At 41.7% G+C, this 6,000-nt stretch overlaps 1 long non-coding RNA gene across 3 annotated transcripts in view; it reads right to left on the bottom strand.

Annotated features, from left to right (window-relative positions):
• The window catches only part of LOC116075241, a 117,444-nt gene that overhangs the window by 42,997 nt on the left and 68,447 nt on the right, over positions 1 to 6,000 (bottom strand). Inside the window, exon 3 of one of the 3 annotated variants that reach the window (XR_004112480.1) lies at positions 1,394 to 1,468. The exons of the other annotated variants lie outside the window; for them this stretch is intronic. This is a non-coding gene — a long non-coding RNA (uncharacterized LOC116075241). The remainder of the gene's footprint in view (positions 1 to 1,393; positions 1,469 to 6,000) is intronic. 3 annotated transcript variants of the gene reach the window in all.

Below are 6,000 nucleotides of genomic sequence, written 5' to 3' on the forward strand. Positions count from 1 at the left end.
GGGAAGAAAAGAAGACAATGAGACAGAGGCCTGGGCCAGGCTGTGCTGGTAACTATCAAACAGTTTCTCACTTCACAACTTACTTTCAAAACAGGAGCTCTGTGAAATCCAGTGGCTGTGCCCTACCAATCTATCATGTGTTGTCTGAAGCCTACCCACTAGCCTTCCTTCTAACTATTGCCTTAATGATTTTATTTTTATTTTAATTATGAACATATGCAGAAGTGTTGAAGATGAGTGAAGTGGCCATGGGTGCCAGAAGAGAAATTGGATGCCCTAGAGCTGGAGTTACAGGTAGTTGTGGACCTCAAACTGCAGAGGTCCCTCTTAAACCACTGAGCATCTCTCTAATGCTGACTTCTCTTTATTAGTATTATCAGAGGCCACAAATTTACTATCACTGTACCTTAGTAAGATTGAAGTAGAAGTTTTAATCCTGACATTAGAAATTCTACCCTTAAGTAAACAGTAGTTTTGTTTGTTTCTTGTTGGTGGGAATATGTTTATCCCAGTATAGACTCTATTTGGATGCCTTACATTTCAGGGTAATGTGATTTGATATATACCCCCTCCAAACTAAGGATACAGCTTCTTTGGGCTAGATAAGATGGTATTCATTATTATGCAGCTCATCTCTTCCCCCATCAGTTACCTACTATAGCTCGCCAGTTCTTCCTGTTGTCTTCCTAGAGCTGTGACTTGTAACCTGTTTGCAACTGTTTGCATTATAACCTTTGTAAGCATTTTCAAAAACATACATCGTCATACTCTGCCTCAGGGTTAATGATTACCTCCTCCCCTGGAGATAGGATGCAGGAATTGTGATCTTCATGGTTGAAATTCTAACAGTACCTTAAAGTTCCTCTCCCATGCATACTGTGGCAAATCTTCATAAACACAGAGGTATGGCTTCCCACTGGACATTTCTACTACTGCCCTTTCTTCATTTTACAAATTCCAGCTGCACTCCTCCATCATGTCTATAATACTTTTGCTTTTCCTCCATACTGTGGGGTTTGTATTTTAATTGTCACTTTGACATAATCTAGAATCACATGGATAAAGAGTCCGAAGAAGGGTTTTATCTAGGTATGGTTGGCTTGTAGGCCAGTCTGTGATAAATTGTCTTGAATATGTAAATTGATATGTAAAGACCTAGCCCACCATGGGTGGCATCATTCCCTTCATTTGTATCCTGGGATTGTATAAGAGTGAAGGTGAGGGGCTGAGAAGGAAACATTCTTGTACTCATTCCTTTCTGTTCTAGATTGTACAAGTAACAAGCTGTTTCACTTCCTGCTTTGACTTCTTTGTAACAATGGACTACAGCCTGCAACTGTGAGTTAACACGGACTATCTCTCCCCTCCCTGCCCTAGAAAAGCTAACTCATACCTCATCAGCCGTTGGATACAGACCCCCTATCTGGATGTCTTTTTGCAGAACCTGTTTGCTTCAAGACAGGATGTTCTGCAAGGAAAAAAAAATCCTGCCTTAGTTAGGCCCATTTGCAGTGGTGGTGATGAGTCAGTCCCAGGTGGGGGTTTCCTCCTTGTATTTTTTCATCCCCCCCCCCATGCTGCTCTGTATAAATTGAGCAGAGAGGAATAAAGATTGGCATTCTTCCTTGACAAGTGACAGAGTCTGTGTCTTTTGTTAAATCCTCCAGGCCTATACCCAACTCTTGGTACCAGTACCATGACAGCGCGGGCACTGTCAAGATCAGCTATGATGTCCCTCCCTATCCATCTATATTATCATTAATGTACCCAGTGTTGCTGCTAGTTTAGTAAAGACAAGTGTTGAGCACTTACCATATACCAGTCATTCTCTTGGGCATCTTAGATAGACCATCCCTATAAAATCTCACAAAACTGGATGTGTTTCTATTGTTATCCAAACTTCTAATATGTTGAAACTAAAGCCAGTCTCCATGAGTGACCTAATGAACAATGAAGCACACTGAATTATCCTTCTAGGAATGATGAAGTCTAAATGAGTCTAATTCCTCAATCTGTCATTCTGGTTGATTTTGTCTTGACAAAGAGAGAAAAGTTCACAATCGACTGAATGGTTTATCACATTTCCATTGACAGATGGCTTTCTACACACACAAACACACACACACACATACACACAGTCAGGTTAGAGCACTAAATTGGTTAACCTCTATCAATAAGGATAATGATAATGACAGCAATAAATGGCTAGTATGTATGTGTGGTAATTACTATGGGCCAGACATGATGGGTAGCACACATGTGCACTACATACTTATTGCTGAAACAATAATATCTGATCACCCTCTCTGTCCTGAAGATAGGAAATGCAGGCTATAAGACTCTGAGTTACTTGAACAAGCAACATAGCCAGCAGTGGAACAAAAATTAATTATAGATCAAGTACATTACTTGTTCCATTCTATCAAGGAAGGGCCCTGCTACAGTTTAATCTTAATCTAATGAGTAAAGATTACTTTTGAAAAGTTGAAATGGTAGAGACAGAGCTTACGAAGATCCGGGAGTAAAAATCAGACCATAAGACATACTTAACAGAAATGAGAGGAAGCCTAAATAACAGGCTTGCCTGTTAGTTACTTCGGGGAATGAAAGCAGTAACCATGTTTTGTTAAACACGTGTCCTACCCTTTCAGGATACTACAGAATACGGAGGATGACAAGACAAACAACGGATAAATGGATTTCTCATTTTGAGACAGCCAAGAGCAAAGCGTTGGCAGATCCATACTTTTTGGCTCTTGGGTACCAGTCATATTAGCTACTTTTCTTGTTGCTGTGAAAGATTACTCGACAGGAGCAATGTAAGTGAGGAAGAGCTTACTTTGGCTCCTAGTTTGAGGGTATCAGCCATCCTGTTGAGGAAGGCATGGGAGTCAGTGGTTCTTCTCCGTGTGGTCAGCACAGTGAATCTGCTTGCTCGTTACCGAGGATGCACGACATACCAAGAAGCAAAGTTGAGACTGGAAGTGAGATAGCCATACACTTTAAGACTCATCCCTAATGGCTCACCTCCTAAAGGATCCACAACCTCCCAAAATAGCATCACCAATTGGGTACTGCATACTTAAACACAGGACTCTTTGAGGTAACATTTTACATCCAAATTATGAGACCCATCTTTGTGCTGTGTGACACACATCCAAAGGAATGAGAGGGCTCCCTAGTTACATTCTTTTGAGAAGAAAATGAAACTTCCACCTTTCCAAATATCACATCGAGGGTTAGTTGTCAACATGTTACTGGGAAGAAGAAGAAGAAGAAGAAGAAGAAGAAGAAGAAGAAGAAGAAGAAGAAGAAGAAGAAGAAGAAGAAGAAGAAGAGCAAGAGCATAAATATTCAGTCAGCTGCAATATCCTTATCCAGCATCACCTTGGTGTTCCAGGGCAGGGTGGTACCCAAGGTTGGGTTTCTCCTTCTCTGAGGAGAAAGGGAGGGGGTGATGAGAGGAGGGATTTGTGAGGGTGGTGTTGGGAGGAGAGGAGGGATGGAGACTGCAATCAAGATATAAAGTGAATAAATAAAAACTAAAAAATAAAGTCAATTTTCCTTGGATCTAGAACCCAGGGAGGTTGACACTAGTCCAGAAAAAAAAAATCTAATTTCAAGTCTCTCTAGTTGGCCTTTGTCTGCCAAGAATTACTTCCTCTAAATACAAAATAAAAACAAACAAACCGAAAGACAGCTATGCCTGCTTATAGCTGCTTGCATTATGAATGCCAATTGTTTTCCAAAAAGCTGTTTGCACTAGAGGGTCTGCACTTAACTTTTGGGAACCTGCCTTCAGTTGGTTCTGATTAGTAAATAAAGATCCCAGCAGCCAATAGCTGAGGAAGCATGATTCCCAGGCTTGGGACCAGGACGAGAGAAGGAAGGAAGATCTGCCATGCTTTAAGAGGGTGTGGAGAGAGGAGACACACAGAGGCTATGGAGTAGAGAAGCAAGGAGCGAACCCCAGGCTCTGGCCCAAGAAAATGTGACCCAGGTAGCTGACCTACTGGAATTAAGAGCAGCCAAGATGGAACATGAAAATTAGTAAGCAGTAACTCAGAATTACTGGTGCGAGGTATGTTCTAACAGCACGGAGGTTAGGAAGTTAACCAGCTATTGTACTGCTTAAGGCATATTAAAATATACAGGCTGTGTATGAGTCTTCCATTCAGGAACCTAAACCACTGAGTCGGGTGGCGACCCTGCCCGAGATTTACTAACTGATAATTAATTCTATTCGTGCTGGCCTTTAAAGTTAAAGAAAAGGTTTCAGGGAAAAAAAAAACTAGTCAATAGAGGAAATACAAAGCAAGAGTTTTCTAAGTGTGGTATTCCCTTTAATGAACCGATTCATGAAAGAGGAAGGGGTAGGTGGCAGACCAGGTGCTATTCGACAATAAGACTGATTGCACAGGGTCTTCCTTTTAAAGAATCCCTATTCTCAGCCTCCAACATGCCCATCTCTTCCCACCCTAGGTTACAAACACAGAGACCACACAGTCTGTCCTACTTTTCTTCTCTGTTGCTAATGATAAAACACCAAATGAAGCCAACTTAGGGGGAAAGGGGTATGAATCCAGGCAGGGCTTGTAGGTAGGAAGCTGATGGCAGGACTGGAGCAGAGACCATGCTGGTAAACTAGCTTGCTTTCTGTAGCTTGCTCCACCTGCTTTGTTAAGTAATGCAGGCCAACTTGCTAAGGAATAGTACCACCCACAGTGGACTGGCCCGCCTGCACTAATCAGTACTCATTTGCTGCCCAGAAATATGCCCAGGCCCATCTGCTGAAACCAAATCCTTAATTGGGGTTTCTCTTTTTTAGGTTACTTAGGTTGTGTCAAGTTAACAGAAATGAAACAGTCCACAGAACATCCGCAGTATCAACCTTGAAGAATGACAGTTATTGTTTGGATTTTGGAATTCACTTAACTTGAAAAATTTTTTCCCAGGTTCATGATCACACCGTTCGAACGGAGTGCATTACCCTGCCTCCATCACATACGAAGACTCCCTCCTGAGAGAAAGTACCATCCATCTCATCTAAAACTTTGCATAAACATTTGTTCCTGTGGGGAACTTTCAAGAAGATAAGTCAAGTTAGTAAATGGCACCAGAAAGTTTTCCAATATTCTGAAGTGTTGCACACACTGTACCCTCTTCCCATCTGTCTCAATGAAGCTTTTTATTACTAGGGACATGAGGAGAGTTGTTTTGTGTGACTGATTAAAACTATATTTTCACTAGCTAAAGAACTTTATGGGCTGTCGCCAGGTGGGATAATGGACCCCATCCTTTAATCCTCGCCTTTCAGGCAGAAGTTCCAAATGGCACTTCCTAATTTTAATACACTTCATAAATTTATCCTATTTCCTGAACCTTCTACCTCAAATGCACCGCTTTTTTTTTCTTTTTGCCATCCAATTTCTCTTCTTCATTATGCATCACCTGCCCTTCCTCCCTCTGAATGATATTTCCAGGGCTTGTCAAAATGACTGCTCGTCCAGCACCTTCTTAGAAAGCCCCTCTATCATGCACCTTCCTGTAATGTCCTTGTTTCATTTTCAAAGCATCCTAACTCCAGGTCACAAGCATTTCATGGGGATTAGTTAGTTCCATGGGTGCATCTGTTATTTACAAAGGCTCATTAGAGACACGCATTCATGTGAGATGACTCAGTCAATTAACTATCAGCAGCAAAAGCACAATGACTTAAATTCAGACCCCCCCCCAAGCCCATTTAAAAGTTAGGTGTGCTGGCATGGATTATAACTCCAGCCCTGGGGTGAGACGTGGCAGGAGGGTCCCCAGAGCTTGCTATTCAGCTATTAGCTGAACTGGAGAGTTAAGGGTTCATTGAAAGATGCTGTCTAAAAAAGTAGAGCAGAGAGCAGTTAAAGAAGACACTTGATGTCCACCTCTGACCTCTATACACACACACAAACACACATGCACACAGCTGCATGTGCTCACAAACACAATATATATATATATATA

The sequence above is a fragment of the Mastomys coucha genome, unplaced genomic scaffold, assembly GCF_008632895.1.
Source record: "Mastomys coucha isolate ucsf_1 unplaced genomic scaffold, UCSF_Mcou_1 pScaffold3, whole genome shotgun sequence".
NCBI lineage: Eukaryota > Metazoa > Chordata > Mammalia > Rodentia > Muridae > Mastomys > Mastomys coucha.